The sequence below is a fragment of the Apus apus genome, chromosome 1, assembly GCF_020740795.1.
Source record: "Apus apus isolate bApuApu2 chromosome 1, bApuApu2.pri.cur, whole genome shotgun sequence".
Lineage (NCBI taxonomy): Eukaryota > Metazoa > Chordata > Aves > Apodiformes > Apodidae > Apus > Apus apus.
Genome location: NC_067282.1, coordinates 116,009,045 through 116,036,156, shown reverse-complemented (window position 1 = coordinate 116,036,156; position 27,112 = coordinate 116,009,045). Strand labels below are relative to the sequence as shown.

Sequence of the window (27,112 nt, the reverse complement as noted above, 5' to 3'; positions counted from 1 at the left end):
TAAGGCCATGCCTGCCGCTGCTGCTGCTCAGACACCGCTATGTGCAGATGATTCGGACTGGCCCTAGGAACTGGGTCAGAAAGTGAGGTGGGGCTGGCAGTCAGAGCCCTTCAGACCTGCCCTCTCCTGCTTGACCGGCTTCCTGTGGGCCTTACACTGCATTGGTGACAGGCAGTGGTTGTGCCCAGATTAAAAACAAGAGTAGAAGTCACTTAACGGTGTCTGTATAAGGTTGCAATTTCATTTCTCTGTCGTCACAATACCTTTGGTGTCCCACCACCCTGTCTTTCCCTGCCTACCTCTCTGTCTCCCTGCCTGCTCAGCAGAAGGGTGCACATGGCCGGGCTGTGGCCAGTGGGGGACAAGGTGTCCAGGTGCGCAGCTGGGACCTGGTAGCTTTCTGAGCCACAGGCTCAAACACCCTGGTGGGTATATGGCCCGAGCAACCAGGTGGTGCAGGATGAGCGTGTACAGCTCCTCAGCAGCGGAAAATCAAACACACAGCTCGGAAGGCTGTGCCAGGATAGACCTGGAATACTATCCCTCACCAGAGCCTGCTGCCCAGGACATCGCCCCTGCCCTGGTGCTCTCTGCCACGCAGCCCCCTGATGCTGCAGCCACGCAGCCCTGGGTGCTGAGCTGGCCCAGCCAGGCCAGGCGGTGAGGACCTGGCCTAAGGGAGGGGGGCATGAGAGCCTCACGGCACTCTGCAGAGGATGGAAGGAGTGGGAATGGCCCCAGTTCCCCTTGCTGGGCAACCAAGCCTCGGAAGCTACCTAGGTCTTGACCTGGGACAATTTTCTGATGCATAAACCTCAACTGTAAGCCCATAGGACTTTTTTAAAAAACAAACCCACCACAAAACAAACCCCAAAGAATCTGAAATCACGAGAACTAAAAATTAAATGCCATCTCACTGTAAATCTGGAGGGGGTTTTGTTTGTTTACATTCAGTAATAAAAACCTAATGTAGGTTTTCCTTTTGAAAGAAAATTAAAATAAAACAAAAAAGGGAGTCAGATGGGAGCTTATTTAGAACAGAAGACATTTGCTGGTCTGTCTGGCTAAAAGCTGATGGCCTTGTGCTGCAATCTCTGGGCTTGGAACATGACAATCGCTCACATTAGCCCACAGTAGTGTTCCCCAGTGTTCTCATTTCGGTGCTCTCATTTCAGCACACACATGGATGCATGTAGCAAAGATCTTTGTTGTGCTGCCTTGGATGACATCATGTTTTTCCATCAGAACTCTCGGTGACAGCACATACATAGTCTTTGGGCTAAATGTATAACGAGCATGAAGTTCCCTTTCATGGCAAAATAAGATCGAAAAGGAAAAAAAAAATAAAAATGGAAAGGTCATTTGGAAAACAAACAAAAAAAACAAACAACAAAAAACCAAACACGACACAACAACCCCCAAGACAATAATAAATAGGACTTTTGGGGCAGCCTGAGTCTCGCTGTCCCCGGGACGAGCCCACCGAGGCAGACACCCCGGCAACACTCGGCTAATCTTGTTACTGGCATGACATTAGCCATGAGGCCGGAGGGGGGTGGGGGACGGGGGTGGGGGTCGCATCCGCCAAAAAAAAACCCAACAGGCGCGACGGCCCCTGCGCCCGCACCCCGCTCCTGCGGAGGCACGAGGCGAGCCGGGGGCAGGGGAAGCGGGGGTGCTGTGTGCTGCGGGGTGTCTGGGGGCGGCGGCGGGGCAGCGGCGCGGGTGCTGCGGGCATTTTGCGGTGCGCAGCTACTCGCAGCCGCGCGGCAGCGGCGCGGCGGGGCCCTGCGGAGCGCGGTAATGATGTCAGCTTGTTATTTACTTTCCAACCCCGAATGACGGAGCAGGGCGAAAGGAGAATCAATCAGCCGCCGGGTGACCCTCCAGGCGGAAAAAAACAACAGGAGCCCGGCGCCCGCCGCGCGCGGCCGGGGCGGGGGAGGGGAAGCACATGGAGCTCGGCCCGCGTTGCATCATCCGCCCGGCGCGGGGGGCGCGGGTTTCCGCCGCCCCGGGATGGGGGAGGGGGCCGGCGGACGGACAGACGGACACAGAGGGGTACGCTGGAGGCTTAAAAGAGCAGCAGCGTTTCTGGCTCTGGGTGTTGCCTTCCCTTCCCCCCCCCTTCGCAATTAAGCCAGTTTCTGCTGATTCACAGCCGTGGAGGCCGCCTGGGCCCGTCTCTCCCCCGCGCCCCGGGGGCTGCCCGCACCCCGGCCGCTGCACCGCCGGCTGCCCGGGGAGAGGAGCAGCGAGCGTCCCCCCCCGCCCCGGGCGTGCTGCGGCGGGGAGAGCGCCCGTCGTGCCGCTCTGGCCGTGCCCCGGGGAGCCTCGCACCCTGCCCGCCTCGGTGTGCGAAACAACGTAACGTGAACACGACTGCTGCTCCTCGTCGTGCGTTCCTCTCGTCTATCGGCGGGAGGGCTCAGACAATGCGCCCCTCTCTCGGCCGGCCTCTGCAGCAGGGCCGAGCCCAGCGCACCTCTCCGTGCGCCGCCGCTGGCTTCACACCTAAATAACCCTCATGCTCAGTGGTGATAAGGGCCCCGGGCCGGCGGGAGCCCGTGCGTGGAGCCCAGCGCCTGCGGGCGCCGTGCGTGGGGGGCAGGAGGGCAGCCGTGTCTGCGGGGGTGCGGGGCAGCTCCGTTGCGGGCCGCCGGGCTGGCACAAGGTTAAGGCCGCGCTCCCGGGCGGGGGTGGGGGCAGGGCGGAGGCCGTCGCTTCCGTGTGTGCGGGGGTGCCGGGGCGCGCTGGGTTTGCCACCGCGTTGCCGTTGCGGGGGTGGGGTTGTTACTGCACAACCGCACCGAGGATAACGCGTGGGAGCGGGTGGCGGGAGTCACCTGAGGGCACCCCGGGAGGAGGAGGAGGAGGAGGAGGTGGCGGCGCCGCCGGGGACACCCGCCGCGCCTCGCGCTGCCGGTCCCCGTGCGTGCCCGGGGGTGCGCGGCACCCCGCTGGGCAGGGCGCGGGGCCCCCCCACCCACCCTAGTCCTCCTCACCCCGACCGGGCTCCGCCGCTCGTCCCCGACCGGTGCTCTTCCCCTCCCCCGCCCGCCCTCCACTCCCTCCCGCCCTGTCGCTGGTGGCAGCGGCGGCGGCGGCGGGTCCCGGGCGCGGCCGGTTCCCCTCAGCGCCGCTCCCGCCGCCGCCGCGCGCCCGCACCGGCCCCACCACCACCAACCGCCCCCCGCCGGCTGAGCCCTGCCGAGCGGCGGCCCCTCCTGACCGCCATTCCGCCCCAAAACTTTCCGTTTTCCCCTTCCCACTCTCCGGGACTTCCTTGTGCCGCCTGTGCGCGCGGAGGGGGAGGAGGAGGCGTGTGCGGCGGCGGCGGCGAGGGGGGATTTACAGTCTCCTCGCAGGCTGGCCGGGACCCCGGGGGAAGAGGAGTTGCACCATGCGCGGCAAGTGAGGGAAAGTCTCTGCCAGCGCCGCCCGCAGAAGTTGAGGCTTTCCCCCGCCGCCCGCGGGAGCGGGAGCTGTGCCTTTAACGCCCGCTGAGCGAGGTGAGTTTCCGAGGCGGATTATTCATCCTGGGGACCCCCCATTTTTTTTTTTTCCCTCTTTTTTTTTTTTTTTTTTTTTTTTTCCCCCTTTCTCTCTTATGCTCGCTCGCCGAGGTGACAAATGTCCTTCCCCGCCGAGCCCAGCCTTGGGGCCGGGGCCCCCCGGAGCCCCCTCCGCAGCCTGCCCTGGCTCGGCGGGCTGACCCGCCCGGGGGATGGGGGGGATGGGGGTCCTGCAGGCGCTGCCTGTTATGACGAAGTTTTTTTTTAAACCCGGGCGTCTTGGGGGTCTGTTTGGTTGTTGGCTTTTTGTTTGTTTGTTTTTGATTTTTTTTTTTCTCTTTTTTTCTTTGCTTTCCCCTGCGGAAGCGTTGGGCCGAGGAGCTGCCGTCTCGGTGGCGGTTGTGATTCCAACTGCCCCCCCCCGCCTCCCCCCCCCCCCAACCCAACCCCCCAACCCCCCGAGCAGACCGACCCTGAGGTCGGGGCGGAGCGGGGGGGGGGGGGGGAGATGGGGGGGTCGGTTTCTGGTGCAGCTCCCTACTCCTGAGGCAGTATTTCTGTGTGGTTTTTTTTGTGTGTCTTTAAAATAAATCAATAAAAAAGGGAGAAATGGTCAGGGAGGGAAAAATGCGAGGTATTCACGCTCAAGTGTGGAGTTTGCAGAGCTCGGGTGGGGGAGGGGAGCCCATTCATCGCCAGGGCTTGAATCAGCAGCGGGCGGAGGGGCCGGTCGCTCCCGTACATCGAAGTTTACTTCCAAGTAGGTAAACAAGTCAGTCCCCACCTCGCCCCCCATGGTTCTCCCCGGTGATACGTGCCGCTGCCGAGCCCCCCGCCGGGGGGGGGCGGGGCGGCGGTGCAGCCGGGGAGCCCCGCTGGGGGGAGGGCGTGCGGGTGGGTGGGTGGGTGGGTGCTGGAGGCAGGGCGCTGCGGGGCTGCAGGGACCTGTTGCACAGCGGTGTGTTCCCGGCCCTCGTGCCCAGCGTCGGTGGGGTTGCAGCAGGGCAGCGAGAGGCTGGTGGGCACCTTTCCCTCAGCTGCTGTCATCTGGCCTAGCCTGTTCCCCATTTTGTGGTGCTGGTTTCATCGCAGCGGTTGGTCCGGGATCTGTCGGTTCGGTGCGGTGCGCGGCTCAAGATCGGTGTGGTGTGATGTAAAGCGAATGACCCTTGACCTATTTAATGATATGTTGTTGGGTTCTCGAGGAGACATCGTGCACAGCACAAAAAGGGGGGGGGGGGGAAACACAACAAAGCCACACCCGAAAAGTTGGGCTTGCATATGAATTTCTCAAAGTCGGCGTTTAGACTGAGGAGAGGCTTTCCTGTATGTTGCCTTGACATGTCTCTTGCTGTTCTCCGAAAGGATTTGTGTGGCGTTTTTCCTTTCTCGACGCACAAGTCTTAAAGTCTGCACGTGTGTGTGTTGGTGGGGGAGGGGAAGCAGTCTGGCTGGTGGAGCTTATTGAGTGTTTCACAGAAAAAGAAAATATTGCAGCATAATGTTGCAGAAAACTGAAATGCTCCATTGAAAAGAGCACTCCTCAAGTGATGATTTGAATAAAACGGAGTGTAAAATTAAAATTTCAAGACTGGTATTTTAGGCTAATAGTATAAAAACAAATATATTATGCCAGAGGGAAACCCTGATGGTAGATGATAAATAAAAGGTCTTTCCTCATGACAAATATAGTGTCATATTTTTCTTGTTTCGCCCATTTATTACCAATTCTTTAACTGAGACTGCTTGTGTGGCTTGTACAAGATTTAACATAATGTACCTTGCTTACCATGTGGCTAGACATGCAGGATTTAGGCCTCTTGCTATCCTGCAGTTACTGTGCTGGCAAATACAGAGATACTGAGCAGGTTTTGAAGCAAATATATTCATTCTGTGATAGCAGATGTTGTTGGCAAGAGAGCAGGGTTATCATAGTGTGTTTCAGGGTTGATTTATTTTTTTTAAACAATTACAGATAATATTTGCAACGTTTCAACAGTGATAGTGAAAAAGGGAAGCTTTACCATGGAAGGTTTGCAGAGGGGGTGGAAGGAAAAAGGAAAGTGAGGAGAGAATGTTATCACGTTAAAAATATATTAAACCTTTCTTGGGCTACACACAATAATGGTACAATAGGTGGAGATTTGTGCAAAGCTGCTGTACTCATCTTGGTTTAACACCTTCAGTGAGTAAAGCAACAACCAAGGTTGTATTTTCACCCCCTAGGATAAAAAAGTGTGTGTCAGAAGCAAATGTAAATACTATCAACTACACAACTGTCTTAAGTCTTACAGAGCAAAAGAAACCCCTCCTCTGCAGATAAGTTTTCATCTGAATGCATCCTCTGCCCTTCCCCCACCCGATGAAGTAAGGTAACTCCAGTGTCCTCTGCCACACCACTGCTCTGGGTTGTGCCACTGGTTCTTCTCTTCAGTGGGTGACAGGTGTCCTCCATGCTCAACAATAAGAGTATTGAAACAGCAAAAAGAGAAGTATATCCTTGATGGGTAAAGGGTGACATGTCTGCGCTCAGAATTGTAAGGCTTCTACAATGCTGCCAATTTGTCCTGTTTTGGTCCCCCCATTTATTCACAGATGGGCTTTTCCCATTTCCATGACAGTAAGGCCAGAAGTAGGCCTGTTGTCCATTTGATACATCTAATGTGCCATACCTTTTGGAAAGCTTCCTGAATGGAGGAGACTCCTCCAGCCATGGCAGTCATTAAAGGCCTACATCCTTGAGCTTGGAAAGAACAGAGGGGAATAGCCTTGGGCACAGATGGGATGTCATTTCTTAGTAGTTATGTCAGCAGTGCAATACGCTTAGGATTTAGTGATGTGCTGAATCGGTTTAATTGTGGAGATGAGGCTGGAAAACCCATCCTGGGCCTTCAGCCTGGCAATGGCTGTAGGTAGCGCATAGATGCATGCCTCAGTGCCATTAGCTCTTGCTGTTTTCTGTTGTTTTCTATTAGAGTCCAGTGTTAGAATTCAGGCTGAAGTCAGTATTGAACCAATGTTGTTTATATTTTAGTAGTGCCAAGGGGCCTCCGTTCAAATCAGGGCCATTTTGGGAATATCGTAGATGATGGTTCTTGCACTGAAAAGCTTGTAATGTGAGTAAGTGAGGGAGACGAGAAACCAGGAGGGTAAACAGTGGGAAAAATGGACTCAGGGGAACAGCAGCTGATTGTAGAGCCTTATCTGTGGGAGAACAGTGTGACCTCAGCTGGGAGAAGAGAGGAGATTTGTTAACACCTGGCAGTGCCGCTGCCGATACCTCAGTCTGCTCTACACAAAGAGGGTGTAGGCATCCCTTTGCCTTTTTGATATGCAGTCTATGTCCTGCATTCTTTTTACTATTACTCTTTTTAATTCCTGGTATTACTTTAGACTGTGTACACCAGCCTTCCTATAAAACAGTCAAGTTTTTCTGACTCTCGAGGGCAGATTCCATTTTTTCATAATCTTCATTATGAGGCAAGATGGAAGTAATTTTGTAAACTCTTTTGCAGCTGCTAAATTAAACATCGTTCTATTCCCCTCCCCCATCTTGCCTATTTTTAGTTAGGAGGAAATAGCTGACCTCTTTACAGCAAGAGCCCAGACCCCCTGGGTGCCATTTATAGGATTCTACCAAATGGCCTACTTGGACAAGTTGGTTGAATTGAAATAAAAACATTGGGACTGTGGCTCTTCGTAGAAATAGCAGCCTTGCTGTCAATACAGAATCTGTCATTTTAATGATACTGAAACAAACGTCCAAAGGTGAAAAATGGGGTTTAGGTTGTTTTATTTGGTAGACAAGAGAATATCTTACATGTTTGATTTTGGGGTGTGGGGGGTTTTTTTGGTGTTTTGTTTTGTTTGGTGGCAGTCTAGTCATTGACATAATGGAATTTCTTTTAAGAAGGATTGATGGCGTTTTGTTTTACAAACACCAGAAGCCTCCTGAAGTTAAAACTGTGTAGAACCTAGATGGAATAAAAGAAAGATGTTCAATTTTGTAAGACAAGTTCATCAGTTCTTGCTAGTTTTTTCTTGTATAGAGATCTTGTCCTAGACAGAGATTTAGAAATAATAGTTACTAGTGTTTAGTAATTCCATGGAAATACAAAAAATTGCTTCTGCAAGCTTAAATGAAAGCAAGTTTAACTATAGATAGGTGTCTCATTTTGAAGGTTAAGGAGCACATGCATCTTGCATTGCTCTTCTTGCATGTGTTTGTATTCAGTTTAAGTGATACTGATGCTTTAAAAATATTGGACTCTTAACAGCAGGTATTGGATTTCTTAATTTGTTGCTTGAGGAGAGAAGAGTGTATGGGTGTACATGCAGTCTGTATATTGCCTCTAGTTCTCTGTGAGGGTGCCAGCCACCAGTCCCTTTTCATTGCTTTGAGTTGTGGGTATGACTGCAGTAGGAAAAGAAGCTTGGGGGTTAGACACATCTGATGATTTGGCTTCCATTTTTATAATTTTGTTTATGCAATAAAAGGGGCATCACAGTGATTAACTCCATTTCTTGAACCTTCTGTGTTTGTAGTATGTATGGTTAATACATGTCTTCTTGTCCTGTTTAAATTGGATTGCCTGTAGATATTAATAATTTAAAATGAAGTTATAGCATCATTTTGTGCCAATAACTTTATGGTATCCATGCAGTATAAAATAATGAAAATAGTGTTGTAGTATGAAGAAACAATTATGTTAATATTTTAGCTAAGTGCATTTTACAAATACTGTTTGGCTTGGGTGTTGCACAGTACGCTAAACACATGGACAAAACAGTGCCTCTTTATGCTCAGATGACACAACTTGTGGCATATTTATGAATAGACGAGTAGCAATAATAATATCTAATAAGTATATATACTCATCAAAATACTTTTGTCTAATTAAGTGTCGAGTTTTATTGACTTTTTGCCATTGGAGGGTGAAGCAAGGCTTTTTAAAAGGCAGTGTTCTTCATTAATATGTAACGGTTGCTCTGTATGTTACTCCACTGTCATTGAAAACATGATTGCATTTGCTGACCTGAATTTCATTTGATCTGCTAATTCTTAGTTATGCTTTAACCTTTTACTACTATGAAGTGGGTTTAGAATGCATTTTCTCACACAAAATCATAATTTTGTTAGGTGGAAAGATGTTGTAACACCAAATGTGATTTTTTTTTCCCCCCCCACCCCCCTCCCCCTAATGAAACACAACTTTCCCATACCTGAATAAATTATTGATGCAGCAAAGAAGCAGTGTTTTTCCCTTAGCCAATAAAAATACTTGGAAAATATCCTTTGACATTATCTTCAAGAAAACAAAGAGGATTTTATTTTGGTCGATAGATTCCTTTTGTCATTCTGCAGAATAATACATTTGTTGTGCTCCTTGTTGAAGGCAGCAAACTGCACTGGATGTATAATTTGACTCTGCTGTGTTTAGTTGTGTAGCACCATCAGCTCTTCATTAATCCTTTACCATTGAATGAAGACTGCTGAATATCCTCCACAGTTCAAGGGTGAAGCCAAGTAGTTACGGTTTATATTTCTGAACAGAATAATTGTGTCATAATAGCACTGCTGAAAGGAAGCTGTTGCTTTGTTATGATTAACGTGTATGCAGCTGTTGTTGTGTTTTATGCTTCGAAATGTCCACTGATGAGTTTGTGCCAGTTTGAACACAACTTTGTAGCCTCCAGCAAAATCTTTGAAAATATGTTCTTCCAAAATAATTGACCTTCATAGTGTACAGTTAATATACATGTGAGCTTTTTATAAAGTGAAGTAAAAATGCGTGTTTTTTGCAAATCTATATATGTTGTTAACTTACAACTAGGAATTTTTATGACAATACGATAGTTCCAGTGTCATTTTGCAGTCACAAGTTGCTTGTTGTCTATGCCTGTGGGTTTAGTCTTCTGCTACTGGCGGTGTCCAGACACCCATTAGTATTTTGTTAGCATGTAGTCTCAGCTGAGGTTGTTGACTAGTAATCAGTTTCACAAATACTAATTGTTTAAAATGAATTTCACTAATTGCTGTGTGTGTGTGTGCACACAGACCTATAGATACGTAGATAGCCTTAAGGCAGTCCGAAAAGTAGCTTTGGAGAAAAAGGAGTCACTGTGAACTGGAGAACAGTGCTGAAGTGCGATGGATAGGCTGTCAAACCCTGAACTAGGATGTGTCCAGGCTCCAGTCAGCAGCGCCTGAGGTGTGTCAGAGCCAGGGAATTGAATCTACAACTGGGCCAGGTTGGATGTCAGGTTTTGGGAGAAGATGGAGGTGCAGAACCATTTAATTTTGTGCTTGCTGAAATGTGGCAAAGTCAGGAGTGGATACTGTGCTTGTGCATCTGGCTGAACATGGCAAGACCAGGAGGCGACAACTGGGGCTGGGGGCTGGGGGATGCATTCAGACTTCAAATTATAGTATCTTCATTTTTTTATCTTCCTTTTTTGTTTTGTTTTAATTCTGTGTAGTTTTTGGTTACTCTTACAAGTAAAATTTAAGCCCTGATCTCAACAGAGAGATCGAGGCAAAATAACTGCCCTCTTTCCAAGCATTCTCCATAGATAGGGTGGAGCTTCGCTGATGAGGTAGGACAGAGAATCCAAGCACAGACAGTGCTTGTTCATATCGTGAGCATTAGTTTCCAAGGATGTGTCTGGTGTGTTTTGCAGTCACAAAACAAACTTGACTCTTCTTGTGCCCATTTACATGCACACATGAATTAGATCTTTATAAATTAATTTGATTACAGGATCGATTGAAACACCAAATCTTCTTTAATTTTTTCAGGTGTTGATAATGCTGCCAGTTAGATGCAGTAAACTCTCTCTGATTGCAGCTTAACTTTGCTGGTTTTTATTCTACTTTTTGGATTGAGTTTTGTCCTTTCTAAACGGAAGAGCTTCTCTAGTTTTATATAGTTAATGTAGTTTACTTTTTAATTTGTTAATTTTTAAACTGAAATAATGTAATCTGGAAGGTACATATAAAAGGCAGGCCTGAGGATTATTCTGATGAGGAGCACATCTTCATTCCTATCCCAGTTCTCAAAAATAAAAGTAAAGAACAGAAGCAGGTACATTTTAATAACGTTGCATGGTGTTCACAAGTCACAGATTTTGTGTAATTCTGTGAAATGTATTTCCATTTTGACTGTTACTATTTTTTGGATTGATGGTGTTATAACTCATTAACAATGCTCATTTTTATTTGTAGGAATCTCGTATTAAACCCAAACACACTTGGCTCTGATAATTCTGCTTCTATCAATAAGTATGTGACATAACCTGTTAATTTAAATGAGACAGTTAGTTTAAAAGTAGTGCATGACGGTGTGTTGTAGAAATTCATCCGGCTTCATTCTCACAGGATTTTGTGCGTGGAAAAGAACATTTGGCAAACTGAAAGGATGGCCCTAAATACAGTATGAGAGTGGAGGGAAAGAACCTGTTTATTACATACAGCTCAAATTTACTAAAGTATTAACATAATGATTACTCTCACTGCTGATGAATGTAATCAACTTTTCATGCGAGACCACCACCACCCCTTTGCTCGTAACGCTGGGTAGGGGTTAGGTAAGAAATAGAATGTATCTCAGGCCCTGATGGGCAGTTTGCAAGAAGGAGGAAAAGTGGGAGTAGGTTAACTCAAAGCTAAGCTCCTCTGGCTTTAACCTGCTTACTGTCAAGTAGCCAACACAATTTTTTTAGGAATTTTCTGAACTGTATGCTTCTTCCTTGGCTAAAATGGCATGCCTTCAAAACACTTATTCCTGTGCATTTCTTCAATGTTATGGTAGTATATTTTGTATGTAGGTATTTTCTAATATGTTAGTGTTACTTTGTGGTTATAGCAATGGCATTTTGTATATGTCGGGCTTTTCTAATGTTCTGCATGTTTGTATGCATATATGCTAACTGTTGGATTAAATTTTCTATTTTAGATTTTGCTTAGGGTAAACAATATATTATTCATGGTATCTGTTACATTACCAACAGCATATATTTTGGGTTACGAAACCACTTGAGACATGGAAGGGTCCCATGTTTTCTAATGGCAGTGTGTTAAATTCAATTATACATTGTTGATTTGATCATACTCGGTGAATGGTTGCTTTGTAGATAAGGTTTGTTGTGCATAGCTGGTGTTGATGTACATGGAGTCCAGTGTGAAAGAAAGAAATCTAATTTCCTCTTACTAAAAATATGTAGTGACTTGTGTCCTGTACATATTTAAAAAGTGTTCAGATAATTACAGTGAATTACAGGAGTTGTTTACTTCTATATTCATACTGACATGAAATGATTTTAAAGTACAACATTTTTCCTTTTTTTTTTTTTTAAATAAATTTGAATACATGTCTGTTATCTGTTCCTTAAAATCTTTACAAGGCAATTGATAGGGCACTCCTTCCCACAGCTGTAAGTGGAATGTAAATGACTTATCTTCCAACCTAGAGAACTACTATGAAGATTTTATTAGTTACTGTTTTTGAAGAATTTTAAAGATTAAAATACACTGTCAATTTATTTTGTTGCTACTTTATTAAAAAGCATGACTAAAATTCTAAAGTACAATCCCATTTTCCGTGAAATTGTAAGTTAGGATAGAAAAGTATAAACATAAAATAATGAAAAAAAGGGTTTTTTCCCTTTCAGTGGTCAGTTTAGAGTTAGAAGTAATGATTGCTTTAATTTGTTAATCTTCTGCTAATCTGTAAGCTAGTTTCTTGGCTAACAGAGTTGGGTTTACAGTATTAAATTGTCTCTGAACAAGCCTCTGTTGGGTTTTTCTGACCTTTTTATAATTGCTGTTAAACTTTTTCAAAAAAAGTTGAGTTTCCAATATAGTTTGAGTTTTCATTTTAATGGATATTTTCTTTGTTTCACAGTTTTTCTTTTTGTCAGCTCCACAATACATGAGTAATGCCAGTAAGGATGGAGTTCATGATACGTTTGTGTTCTGAACATTCAGCACATCCTGTTGTAGCTATGGTCTGATACTGCAAAAACATACTTGGCATGTGCAGGAGACTTCTAGGATCAGGCCTTATATGATGGCAGCACAGATTCTTGACTGATTAAGTAAACATTTCTGAACCTTTTTTAAAGCAACAGATGACATGTGTGATTTAAACTTTAGTCCTGACAGTCAGTGTTACTGTAATGAAACGGGTTGTGGTGTCCGCCACCTTTCCCGTGGCCCACGTAAGTACTCTTTTTTGTGTGGCATAATTCCATGGTGTATTTGGAACACCATTCTTATCAGAATTCTCACAATGTTCTTTGAAGTTTCTGTAGCTGACAAACATGAAATCAAGATTTAGAGGCCAGTTGTTTTATAATGTGCAGGAGCTGTGTTGGGTATGTTGAAATGTACTTAAGCTTAAAGTTTTGGGGTATAAAGTGAAAAAGCCTTAGCAGTTTGAGGTTGCAAACTCATGTATTGAAAGGGGACCAGCTTAGGTGGATGGTTGGAACCTGTGGCTTTTTTCAGGCAAGTGTCCTTGGTTTTTCAGGCCAGCCCACATCAAAAGGTCTAAGAAACCCTAGCAGCTGCTGCTCATAAAGCAACTGGCAAGCAGTGACAGAACGCTCTCATCATTGCCTGTCTAGATTGTGTGTAGTCTCCAAACTATTCTGCCAACCATGACCTATCATTTAAGAAGCCCAGCGTGGTCAGGTCCAGCACCCAATGCTTGTCATTTGCATAAGGGTCATGAATGCCATACCCTCTGTTGAGATCACGTGCCAGCCTTCCCACGCAGCCATATGTGCACCCCATGTGTTTTGTATTGGTCAAAGGCTGGAGCCATACCTTCTTTAATCTGTTCTGCAATGAATGTCAGCAGCAGCACCATGCCAGCTAAGCAAAGCCTTGTGGAGGTAAAGTCCTGCAGCTGGCTTGGTTGCTTCAGGGAGGCTCAGTTGAAAGGTAGAAGCCTGACGGTGCAGAGTGCTGTGTCAAAGAAATGTTAGATGCTGGTCATAGAAATAAATATTAAGTTTCCACTGCTGCTAAGTGCAAAAAAAAATCCGCTACAATGGGTACGTCTGTCTAGTGGTGATGTGGTCTCTGTGTTTTGTTTTAATTTACTGTTCTTCTCTGGGCTGGTTGCTCTGCTTTTGTCAACAGCGGATAAGGAAAATTATGCAGAAGGGGCATTACGTTTATTTTTCTAGCCTTAAAAATAAATTTCCTGGGTAAAACTGTTTCTCATTTGATGACTCAATCTACAAATAGTTGTTTTACATAAATATGTAATTATGTATGTTGTGAGCATTGTCTTGCCGTTTGTGTTTGGAAATACATATGGTTATTTCTCTGTCTCAAGTGGAGCAAATGTCTTGCCAGCCTATTTAACGTGCTAACGTATGTGAGAAAGTATGCCCTGTGGCCTGAAACATCGTTTATGTTATTTGCCAATTGCCTCAGTCTTTTAATTTCTGTTTGTATGCATTACATTTGGCTAGGTTGAATTTCTTACTGATTTCAGCTGTTTGCAAATATTCTACTGAGAGACTGTTTGCTTGCATCTCCTTTGAGCCAGTATTTTGCCCTCATTAGTATGGATGTGTTCTTTTGAATGTTAGCCAAATGGATTCATAAAAATGGTAAAATTAAAAGACGAGAAAGGAAAAGTGTGAGGGCTGTGTGACCTATTATTTGTAAACAACACTATGAAACTGCCTTTCAGTGTTTGACTCTATCCTATACTGTTTTTTCCAAGTTTTCACTGTTCTCTCAGGTTTTCTGAGCTTTCCATCATACACAGCCGTTTACTCAGATGTTTTAATTGCCTTTTTTTTTAATGCATTCCTGTTTGTATTGCTTTTGGAGACTAATGCTACTAGGTGAAATAACACCAGTAATATTTACCAGTTTTCTAATTCTATAGTTGAAAAGTGTGGCTTGCAAGCTTCCAAGGAACACATGGTGGGTTTTTTAGAAATCCACGAGGAGAAAAAAAGAAGAAATTCTATTGTCATTCTGTTCAAATTCACTGTACAAGGTATCTTTATAGGTCCACAAATTTAAGGAGATTAAAACTTACTCATTAATTATATTGTAAACTTCTTAAAGATGTTGTTATATCTATTTTTATGTCTTACTGCTTTGTGGGTGTATATATCATTATGCCAGTAATAATCTTTGTTTTCACAGAAGAATATAGCAGCATTCAATTTTGACATCAGTTTTGTTGAATTGCGTAGATTTTAAGGAAAATATCCCTTCTTTTTTTTAAGGCTGTGATCAGTATTCTCCGACAGAACACAGATTCAGCTGTTTTTTAGTTGCACACAGAACAAACTAGGGACGAGCATTTGGATTCCCTTAGTTTGTGTTTATCAGGCAAGCCTGATCAACTGATTTTTCTTTTCATTTTTTTTGGGGGGATCTTATGCAGTACTGGTCTTGTTTTAGACTCTGGATGTTTATATGGTACCACTGTATTTCAGTAAATCCAATTCTTGGATCTTAAAATGTCAGGAATTTCATTATTTGACATTGCTACATTTCTGTTCTCTGCTCTGCTTGAGAGCAACACTACTTGCTAATGCTAGGAGGGGTTAGGTAGAGGAGGTGTGTATGGTGAGAGTGGGGATGGGAAGTAAAGCAGGCTCTGGCTATTTACACATTCCAGGGAACCATAGATCTGCTCTCTTTGAGGCCTGAAATATTTTTCTTTCACTCAGTCTTGCAGATCTGGGGTATTTGGGCACACTGCCAATAAAAATAAATAATCATGTGTTAATCTCTTAGATTGAAATGTAATAAACTGCATTTTACCTTTTTTGTCCTTGTGCATAAGAATAAAGCTTAACAGCACTGTAATGAGAATATAACATTTTTAGAAATACTTAATATTTTAACTATTGCTGTACTTTCTTCAAGAATTGTCTATGAAAGGACAAAGTTAGTTTGAGTCCTTCCTTCTTGCTAGTTTGTTCCAAAGGGGAAATCACATAACAAAAATATTTTTGCTAACTACATTTTCAGCATAACTTTTGTTGACTCATGCACGATGAGTTCCCCTTTCTGATTTCTATGTAATGCATGCATGTACATGGATTTTTCTCATGTATTTTGAGGAAGATTTAGTCTGCTTTGTAGTCTTTCATTTGATTATTCTGGTTTCTAGCAACTATGTTTCAGAGTTCTGACCAAATCAGATGCACAGAGCCATCCACCTGTATGTCTTTTGTTTGTTGAATATTAGAATAATTTATTTCCTGCAGCCTGCACTAAAATACAGGGTGAGTAGTCAGGCAAATGAATGATGATTTCTTCCAGGTTCTGCATAATGTAATGAACAGACCTTCTGTTTATTATTTTTTGTTATCAATGTTTGTATACACACAATTTCCTTCCCTGAAGCTTGCTTTCTTGGGTTTTGTAAAGCTATATGTTATGTGTGCCATTATTGTTTTTTTCCAAGTGGTGCAGTAATGCCACTCCAGCAACTTGCTTTGTCACTGGGACTTGATGTGGCTCAACTTCTTATTGTTCCTGCTTTCTAAACAAAATGTGTTGCCCTCCAGAAATATTGCCATGTAATTATGACACAAAAAACAGGACAGTCCCACTGAGATAACAGCTGTTACCTTCAGTCTTAAGACCATCCTAGCACATGCAGTGCAAAAGGTAATTCAGACTATAATTTTTTTTTTTCTCCAAAGGCAGTTAATTGTTGAAACCTTTCTTGCATAGCCGTGACTGTCATCTGATTGGCATTTAGAGATACTAAACTGCTTTTGGAAAAGCTGCAGACTACTTCAGCTAGACCACCAGCGACTTGGAGGAACACATGGTAGTATATCTCTTCACTACATTTTTAGGAGGCAAATACTGGTCTTGTCATGTAGCAACTCGGCTCTAAAGCTAGAGGTTGTTTGGGGTTGCTGTCAGGCAAGACCAGAGTGTTGAGTTTGACCTAAATGGAAATAAACATTAAGGTTACCTGCACCTCATTATTTCTGTGCTTTTATGACAGACACTCAAAACTGTTTGTATATTTGCTATGGCTCATGCTTATTATGTTGTTACTGATTTGTGTTTTTAGCATGTGCTTTAAGAGGCCAACATTTTAAAATATAGGTATCTAAATAAGTGGCTTCGTTTTTAAAAGCTTTGGATAGGTACAGCTCCAATTGAAATCAGAGGGATTAGTGACTGCTTAGTGCCTGGATAAGGAATTAGTCTTAATACAGTGGTGCATCATAACCTTCTGACAACAGAACCGCCCTCTTGTTCCCCTAAGTTAAAAACAGTAGTATTTTAAATAAAAAGATCCTCCTAAGTGACTACTGTTAGTCTGTATATAGATGTTTTGGTTTGTGTTTTTTTCCCATCTTCATATGTTTCTTGGAAGGGCAAAATTTGGTCCTGATCCTCAGAAGCAGCTCCTCAAATTTAAAATACGGATGACTGTCAAGGTGGTTTGTATTGAAGTTAGGGGATCTTTGCTGTAAATTGGCAACAAGTTTGTTTCCCATATGTACTTGGTTTTATTTAGTGTAACATTTGATGTAGTGGGAAGATGTACTATTATTGTAGTAGTCCTTGTGCTTTGATTTAGTATTTATTACATGTATTACCTACCTTAAAAAAAAAATAAAAACGTTTTGTGGTTGAAGTAATAGGAACTGGGATCTTTACTCTTTTTTAAATAAACAACTCTAAAGAAACATGAATATGGGATATAGTGACCTAATGCATAAAAAACGAACAAATCTAAATGCCTCTTGAGCTGGCTGAGGAGAGTTTAGTGGAAGATACTTATTAAAATAAATTCAATGTGAAGAAAAAAAATGTGATAGACTATTCATGGCAACAGAGGAGTTTAGGACCTGTAAAATAGCAGCTTAGAGTTCCTTCTCATTTCTTGCTCTTTTTGTTCAGGTTGAGAAAATGGGCCTGTATGAAGCATACTCTGGGCTGTTGAGATATCTGCAATTGATTTCAAGCCACAGAAACTATGAAATGAAATTTTAGATGTATGTTTAAAATTTCCTATTATCATCTTTTTGCTAGTAACAACAGTGTTTTGACAGCTGCTTGCAGTGTAACAATTTTGCATTGTTGACCTAGCAAAACAGTCTGGGGTTAACTGATCATTACTTAATTATTTTCTTTAGAATTGTTAATTAGTACTTATTTTTATTTCATAAGATTTCTTAGAAATCTTAGTTATGAACCTGGCTGATGCAGTAAAAAAATAGAAGTGAATAGTAGGGCCCTGTCACAGGAGCATTCAGCTTGTGATGGAAAGAGGCCATTTTAGTACTTTATTTATTTCTTCAACCCTGGCACATCAATGAGTAATAGGTGCATTTGCATAGTTGTACCAGCATCTAACTCTCAGTCTTTTATGGGTCTCTTGTTGAAATTAGGGAGGAACGTCACCTTCCCAGAATGTGTGAAAACAAAGACAGTTTGTAGTATATCAGCACTCTACTGTTTCAATAAACCTTTCACTGTTTAATAATAATAAGCTAAAGAAAAGGAGTATAATTTTGTCCTTGCAGGAAGAACACCTCACCCAGCTGACATGTTTTTGCTGGTCTTTGGAATTGCCGTTTCAAAACGGTTTCTCTCTCAATTGGTTTCACAGCTTTTGAACCACGTAGTTTCAAAGTCTATTCTAGGCTAGTCTGCTTCCTGTGAGGAGTGATGTTTAGTGAGGTATCCGTGTATGCCACATCAGGCTGGTGAGAAATAAATTGTGTTTTGATCCTGCAGGTCATGTTTCACTTAGTAGATTTTGTGTTCCTTTGTGGGGGGAAGGGAGCAAGAGAGAAGCAAACAGCAGTGCTGATGCGATGTGGTTTTGTTGGAGAGAGAGAGAGGCACTTGTGCCAGCTTTCCCCAGGTTTGATCCTCTCGGGCCTTCCTATTATTGATAGGTCTGGTTGAGGCTGATAGCAAAACACTAGCTTGCAGAGTAGTTGTGATCTCTTAGAAGGTCAGCATATGTACAGCACTTTTTCAACCTTTAACTGAGAAGTGGATTTTTCTGAAAAAGGAAATAGATTCTGCAGGTGTTAAGAAATTTCTACAAATTGTCATATTGATGAATCTTTAAAAAAACCCAACAACAACAAACAAAGTGAAACAGCAAAACAAAAAAACACCCAACCCTCAACATTACTCATCAAACCAAAATTAAGCAGATGATAGACTTTTTAACTGAGCACTGAGGGTTGCCTTAGGAGGTAGGTGCTTACATTTAGAATTGATTCTCAATTGTCAACTTGATGTGTGTGGGAGGTAAAGTGAACTTTTCATGAGAGTCATTCTCATAAGAACAGTTGCTATTTGTGGTTCTTCTGGTGCATTTACATGTATGTTTGGGAGGAAGGGAAAGGACATATTAGTGTTTTCAAGTCTTACAAATCTAACAGTTGTCTCACTTCTTTGAAGCAATGCATCTTTTTATCGAGTCCAGTTGTTTGACTGCTGGAAATATATACTGATTTTTCCAGTAAATACAGTTTCTTACTTTAAAAAACTTAAATTTTGTCCTTATAATTGCAAGCATTTTAAGTAAAATGCTGATGATAAGGAGTATTTATATAAAGGAGTTGATTATGCTGATGCAAGATCAAAATTAGGTAAAAAAATTTGATGTTCTCCATCATGCTTCCCTTACATAGACATGCATGCCATTCTTCCAGTTGTTTCTGTAATAGTCTGTAGATCGTTTTAGGTGTTGTATGATTGCCAGTACTGTACAGGGTGATACTGATCTAAAAAGGTGCTGTGCTTAGAGCCAAGAATGGATCTCTTTGCCAGTTAAAAATATGTCTCTTTCCTCCTTGAACTTACCTCAGTGTAGAAGTAAACTTAATAAAGCGATTTCTTCCCTAATACCTATCCTTTCAGGTCTTAAACATTGAACCTAAAATGGTTCTAGCTGCATTTAGACGTATATGTTTGACTTGAGTCTTAAATAGTTTGACTTTAAAAAAAGAGAGACTTTCCTTCCAAATGTATTTATATACTGAAAGAATATTTTTGTGAAATGTGTCCTTACTGTAGGTCAGACATTTCTTTCATATAGAATGTGGCCACAGATATTCCATTATTTGTGCCTGTGCTTAATTGCATACACAATAGTTTTCATGAAAGTAAACAGCAGTACTGGCATGCAGAAGGTTTGGATTATGTGTGTGTATGTTTAGGACTTGGCCTTAATTGCTAGTTTATAATCTCTAAGAATTTCCTGTGTGGAGTAGAAATGTTTAAAATTCATCTTACTTCTACTTTGTACATTTTAAATACTATACCCAGTAACTAAAAGCTTTCAATGAGCAGTGAAGTACTGGTTGCCAGGCCTTCTGGTTCGTCACTGTGGTTCATGTTTTATCTGTGTTGGTGTACCTCTAGTCCCCTCTCTGCAAAGACTGGGTAAAGGGATGTTTGGTAGCTGCCCGAAATCCTCTGTGAGCCTTCTATGTAAATAACATGGCATTTAGTAAGGAGAAAATTACCAACTCTGTTAGCTGCTCCAGAGGCATACCTGTGTAGAATTGTGCTTTGAAAGTTTCTTTTGAGTAATCTGTCTATCTCCAGTTTGAATTTATATCCACTAGCAATGCAGACTCATTCTGCAGTGAAAAGCAAAACATGCATATTCCAAACATTGTCTAGTCACAGTGGGTTCCTCCTGTTTGTTATTGTCCTTAGGGAAGTTGATGCTTTCCTCCTGAGATAAAGGAGGCCTGTCACCAGAGGAATGAAATAAATTATACTGGTATTAAAAGGATAAAATGAGAACATAAAGGTGGAGATCGCAGAAGAAACTTAAGTGAGATTAATGGAGCAGTTATAAATATGTAGTCTAGTTCATAGTGTAGGAAAAAAGAAACTTGTGTAGTCCCCAGACAAAGTATAGGTAGAGTACAAGTGGTTTATAAGTACTTGGGTACTTTTCCCTCTTGCATTGAACACGGGATTTTTAAAAGGCTTTCTGCCTAAGGTACACACTAGACTTCATTCTCTCCTCTGTTTTGAGAAACAGTGTAGATGTTTTTCATATTGTTAAGATACATTGTTTACATTGTTTACCATATTTTCCAACGTTGCTCTCAGGTCAGTCTGGGCTCTGTCTTTTCTGTGTCCCTTGTACTGGTGGGGTCCAGCAGGCCTGCCCTGACAGAAGCCAACTTCACAAGCTGCTGGGCATCACATGCCACCTCTCACTGTCATGCTTGACTCCTCGCTGCTTATGCACGTTGGCACACATACATTTCCTCTGACTTGGGTAAGGTGTCTTTTGGGACAGCGTAATACGCTTGATGGAGCCTCTGTGCCTTTCCCCAAAGAGCATGAGAAAGAATACTCTACCTATAGGTGTTTGCTGTTGGCAAAATGCATCTGTCAGGAGATGTTTTGGGAAGCCAGGGAGGAGGTTAACAGTAACAACGTGAGGCAGCAAGGCCAAATTTTTGTTGCGCAACGCCATATGTTTGTTGAAATATGACTGTCAAATCGCTTCCTGTTGGTGGGTGAAGAGGGTTGGGGTGTGCCCTCTGGGCGGGTGGGTTTGGAAGTGTCATGCTGGGGGGTGGAGGGAGCAGCCTTCTCGGTGTGGCAGGTTGTGCAGGAAGTGCCCTTCTCCTCTGCAACTCTCCAGCAAGGGCTCTCCCTCAGCTGTGGCTATTGTTTGATGCAATTAGTTTTTATTGACTAAGACAACCTTAATAGGTTTTATTTATGTACTTTGGTTTTAATGTAGTTTTGCCCTCTAAATACCCAGGAGGCTCCTAAAATAACAGAGATAGTATTAATTAGAAGCTGAAAGGAACATAAGCTTTAAAACAATACTTTATTTTCTTTTTTTGTCTTTTAATACATGTACATGTTTAAAACTACACCTTCAGTCTTGGAATCGTACAACAGCTAAAATGTTTTGACAAGTGATAGCTGAGGTTACTATAAAAAAGGAAATGTATGTAATTATATTTTTACTTCCCTTTTTGTTTATTTTGCATATTTGAGACACTGTTGTCACAGTCAGTTCCTTGCAGTCCTCTAAGGTCATTGTTTTTCCCGTCCAGTCTGTTGGATGTTTCATCCAATAGTGAGGATATATTTTAAATAGTAAAAATAACATGAAATACATTTTCAAATCCATAAAAGCAAACATAAGGATTGGGACTGATTTACCCTCTGAAAATATTCCACCCCACTTAGTTTAAAACTGAGTAGATTTCACACTGATGATGCATTCTCTTAAATTAGGGTAAAAGGGAGAGGGAAGAAATAGCAATAGCTAAATGGAAGACCTTGTAGCTAAAAGCCTAATATGAAGTAAAATATTTTTCTGCTTTTTGTGCAGTCAGCAACAAAAGAGTGAAGACAGTGCATTAGACTGGAAGCTAAACTCTTCTGGTGTGACCTGAAAATGGATCTGGTTTATTGTACTTTTAAAAAGATAGTGTTTTGTTTTCTGCTAATCAGTGCATGCCAGTTTATCGTTTACAAGTTACCATTCTAGTACAAATCAGAATTGAAGTTGGCAGAACATGAAGGAAATTTCAAGACACCTACACATCATTGTCCAAAACTTCATTTACAGTACATTTTTGGAACTTAAGAATTACAATAGATTGAGAGACAGGCATATTGGGATCACCAGCACAGTTCTGTTCAAATAAGTTGTCTTTTTTATGGATTCATCCTATTTAAGCATTGAATAAAATTTTGGTATTACTGCCTTTAAAATTAAAAATCCATGCTTCTATTAAAAATAGCACTGTTTAGAGAGGAATACTCCTACAGACTTCTTTGAAACTTGTTTCTTGCCCATTGGTTTGAATCTATTGTTTCCACACAACCAGTACTCAGTTAACCAGTGGCAGAAACTGAACCAGGCAGTATGTGGCATAATTGTCTGGGTTATAGGAGAAGTTTCTGAGACTTTTCAGCAGATATGGGATATGAAATTGTATAAAAAGCAGATTCTTTCACTTCTGCTGCTTGTAGAACAACATGTTTATTCGTTATGTGGGCTGCAGTCTGGTATGAACTTAATTCACAGGCTGTTGTGAATGCCTGTTTGCAGAAGGGGTATGAATTTACTTTTTTAAAAAAATATGCTTTTGACTGTAATTGTGAAATGCAGATAAAGCTATAAATCTATCAGTGAACTGACTATTTTAAGCCCATGTAGTCATGTTTCCAGAGATTAGATTTTTACAAATGAGATATTTTTAGATGGATTAAATGAGGGTATACCACATGCTAGAGGTATGAAGCAGCTTTATAAGTTGTAAGTTTAAAGCCTTCTGTTTACAATATGATGTTTTGAAATCTAATGGTGTGCAGTATTTGTCATGTCATATATCATTGCAGAAATGTAACAGTTCTAAATGTCAGCAGAATAATCCATTGCTGTGCTGAAGTGAAGAATCATCAGATAAATTTATTGTTTACCAAGCAACCAGAAAATTTATAATGATAATTAAGTCTTCCTATGTAGTTAATTTCTATAACACTTGCACGAGGGCTTTTTGTTACAAAGCTGTGTACAAAAACATGTACAAATTCCTCTGAGATATTGGTGTGTGATGTGCGATACACAAAGACTTAGGTTTTAGACCACATTTTCAGTCTAACCTGCAATAGGAAGGTGGATATTCTTTACACTCTTACTTAGTTTGTTTTCTGTTATGGTCCAGCTAACACTTCAAAATACAGCTTGCATATCACAAAATGTCTATCTGCATCAATATGTACATTTTAAAAAATTAATTGTAATATGACTCTTATCCAGATTGGTCCTAAGAGAGCAAATCCCATCCTGGGGTTAATCAAACAAAGCAGAACTAGCTGGCCAAAAGAGGTTATTATCCCATTGTGTTCAGTGTTGATGCAGCATCACCTCAAGCACTGTGTGCAGTTCTGGGCCCCACTATTTAAGAAGGTTGCAAAGGTCATTGAGAGCATCCAGAGAAGGGCAACAAAGCTGGTGAGAGAGTTGGAAGGCATGTCTTGTGAGGATCAGCTAAAGACTCAAGATTTGTCTAGTTTGGAGAAAAGGAGGCCGGGGGGTGACCTCATGGCTTTCTACAGCTGCCTGAGGAGGAGAAGCACAGACAGGATGTGTGGGAGCAGAGGAAAGCTGCAGTAGGGGAGCTTTAGACTGGACATTAGGAATAATTTCTTTAACTGAGAGAGTGGTCAAACACTGGAACAGGCTTCCTAGAGAAGTGGTCAGAGCCTCACATCTGTCAGTGTTTAAGAGGCTTTTGGATAATGCCCTGAACAACATCCTTTAACTTTTGGTCAGCCCTGAACTGGTCAGGCAGTTGGACTAGATGATCCTTGTAGGTTCCTTCAAACTAAAATAGTTTCTGTTCTATTCTTTAGCATTCTTTAGCTGTGGAACTCCTGTTAATTTTGTTACTAGACCTCTAGAGCTTAGTATCTCATAGATCAGGCTGAACATATATCCTATAACCATGCAAAGCAGAAGAAAAAAAAATAAAATCCAGGTGTTCCCTTTAGACTGAGCCTTGATAGAAAGCCTGCTTTGAGTGTGGGGACATGACAGTTCAGGCATTTTGGAACATCCAGTCTTGGCAGCCAAGTCAGAGTTTGTTACAGTCTGTTCTCAATATTGTTTTCCAGGCATAGGAAACTTTATGCTCCAGTAATGATGACAGTGTAAAAAACAGTGTGATAGGGTAGTACCACCTCTATACAGGGTGCTGTTCTGCTAGAGGTGCTGTTGTGGTTTTTTGTTTGTTTTTGTTCTGTTTTTTGTGGTGTTTTGTTTTAATTCAGTTGTAATGTGTTTAAAGCTTGGTCCATTTATCTGTACCCTTGCTCTAAGCCAGAAAGCATCAAGTGGCTTGAAACATGTTATATTGGATTATAAAACACTTCTCTGGTAGTAAGGTGCTTATTCTTAGCAGTGATTACAGAAATTGTAATAGACATAAATATTACTTTACACAGAAGGTGGAAAAGGGCTTTGTGAAATGACAATATAGTGGACAACTGAGCAGCTAGTTTTGTTCCATTTCAAATACAATAAGCAGTGTATTCTGAAAACGTGCAGATCATCCTGCAGAAATTTTGCCAAACTTTTATTGGTGCGATGAGAGAGATTATATTGGTAGCTGAAAGAGAGCTTAGGAGAAAAATTGGTTGTTCAGGATTAAGCTCACCATCTATGATCATGATCTTTCGTGGACTGACACATCCAGGGTATGACCAATGCTTGCTTTTGTTTTCTCATCATGCTTAGATTTAGTTACCTGTATTTAGAATGAAATCCCTTAATTTACATTACTTTGCACCCTTCTTGAAATGCTACATCCACAGCAAGTTAGTTTCCTCTTGTTTGGTATAGCAGTGAAGACATGCTGCTTTTAAGTGACTGCACTGTGGTTTTGGATGGGATGTGGTCCATGGATGGAATGGTTAAAACCTGAACGCCTCCCGTCACTTGCTTTTGCTCTCTATCCATTTCTCTGAGGAATTATTAACAGGTGCTGAGTGCACAAGTGCTGTGTGACCCTGAACTGTCCATGCACAGAGAAAAGATCGAACATACTTAAAAAAAATAATAATTAAAAGGAAACCACTGGAGTTGGGATTCATTGTGACTGAGGACCAATCTGAAAAAAATAGTGTGAGTGTGAAATAAAACTGCTACCAGTAACATCAGCTGTTGTTTTTCAATCTGTTTTTCATGTCCTACCACAGAGAGGACACTAGCAGAATGAGGAGGGATCAAGAAACTAATATAACGTTAAGCACTGTTGAGAGAGATATGACTGAGGGTGCTGTGCTCCGAAAGAGATACAGACAGTCTTCTATAAAAGATTATTTTCCCATCCTTTTTTTTCCTTCACATCAGTGCTCATCCCATCCTCCACATAGTTTGTTAGGTTGAAGATTTTGAGAAGATAGCATTTGCTTTTTCTCCACATCAAGATCTCAGTCCCATCTGTGTTGACATTTTAGCTTTATGAGGGAGAATGCATTATGTAAAGTTTCCACTAGCCTGCAAAATATTAAATTAAGTGTTGAAAACATGACTTGTTTTTGGTGACTGAAGCAGAGCAAGCCGCTGAGATGATTTGTACTTGTTAAAATTAGGTGAAAGTTTTTTAAAAAAAGTTAAGACGGAGAACTTAGCCTACCACTCACTTTCCTTCCCTTTTCTTTACGTTTGTTCAGAAAATGAAAGACACTGAACAAAGGCCAAGTTCTTAATAACACAAGTGAAAGCATAACTGTAATTTGTAGTTGGGAGTACTGCGAGTAACATATGTGGCTGTACATTCCTTTGGCAAGATGTTATTCACATTCTCCCTGAACATATAATTATATATCATTGCTTAATAAGGAGAGAACTCCTTTGTCAAACATTTCTCTGTAGTGTTAAGCTTTCAAACTGCATAATGTAATAGAATGTTTTGGAATGTATCAGAAAATTCAACTGCTGCATTTTTTTTCCAGATGGGAGATAACATTGCTACAGCATTAATTGTAATCTAAAATAGGTAAAAGTGTAATATACAGTAGTGTATTTGTGCATAAGTAGTACAGTGATAGAAGTGAAATCTGTCTCAACATGCACTCATGATAACATTTTTCCAGCTTGTTTACAAAATGAAAGAATATCTGTCTCTGGTAGAAAATTCTGTGTTTAAAGCAGTCTCCCACTATCCTTTGAAGTGTTAAATCCTCCTAGGTTTCATTTTTTTTGGCACAAGAGTAGTGGATGTTTAAGAGGCCAACAACATTAGCTTGCACAGGAGCATTCCTGTCTTATTTTTGTTTCTAGGCCTGTTTCCTGTGTTGGGGGAAGGGCAATGAGCACAGCTGCTCCTTAAGTTCAAGATGAAGCTCCTTCTTTAGTGTGTTTTAAGCCTTGGTCACAGTTTCTTACTGGAAGTCTCTAAATGAGCTTTAGTCTGATCTTCAATTGCTCTTTTATAGGCATGAAATCTCCCTCCTTCTCCCCTGTCTTTCCTCACTCTCCATCCCAGTCCTCAGCAACTAAATCTGCTCACTAATAAAAAACAAAACTCCTGATTATCTGCAAAATAAATATTCAAGAGAACCTTCAGAAACAGAGTTTTTCAATGTTCATGTTTCTGAGACCAAGTAGATAACTGGCTCAGCATCAGCTTGACAGAGTGATCGATCAATATTTGTTCTGAGATTTGTTTTCTTCCTTGTTTTTATAACTTTGGTGCTTGCCAGCACAAAAGATTGGCTACTTTGGATACCAAAGCTGATACATTTGATCCTTTATTTCTCAGATAAGCTGAACATCACAGGGATGGGGAGATGAGTTTTCTGCCTGGTTCTTTATGGTACCTCAAATAATTCATATGAAAAGTAACAGGTTTGCATTTCCTTGTACATATTTTAAACAGTCTTCTGAATTTTGGTATACGTATTCCCTGATCAGAAACACTTCTAGTTTTTCATAGTTTTTACAAACAAATTAAAGGACTTCCTTCTTTTTGTTCAGGTAACATTTTTATTGACCTGTGTTGCAGTCATGTAAAAGGAATAACCAAGCCTGCAGTGGGAAGAATATCAGTGTTGCAGT

At 41.9% G+C, this 27,112-nt stretch overlaps 1 protein-coding gene across 5 annotated transcripts in view; it reads left to right on the top strand.

Moving 5' to 3' along the window:
- Nucleotides 1-2,960: 2,960 nt before the first annotated feature.
- The window catches only part of TBL1X (transducin beta like 1 X-linked), a 197,275-nt gene continuing 173,123 nt past the window's right edge, over nucleotides 2,961-27,112 (top strand). For 3 of the 5 annotated variants that reach the window (XM_051621953.1, XM_051621923.1, XM_051621933.1), the window contains exon 1: nucleotides 2,962-3,512. The gene's annotated coding sequence lies outside the window, so the exon portion shown is untranslated. Of the gene's footprint in view, nucleotides 3,513-4,257; nucleotides 4,276-27,112 lie in introns of those variants that run through there. The other 2 variants (XM_051621972.1, XM_051621943.1) reach the window with 2 other exon arrangements.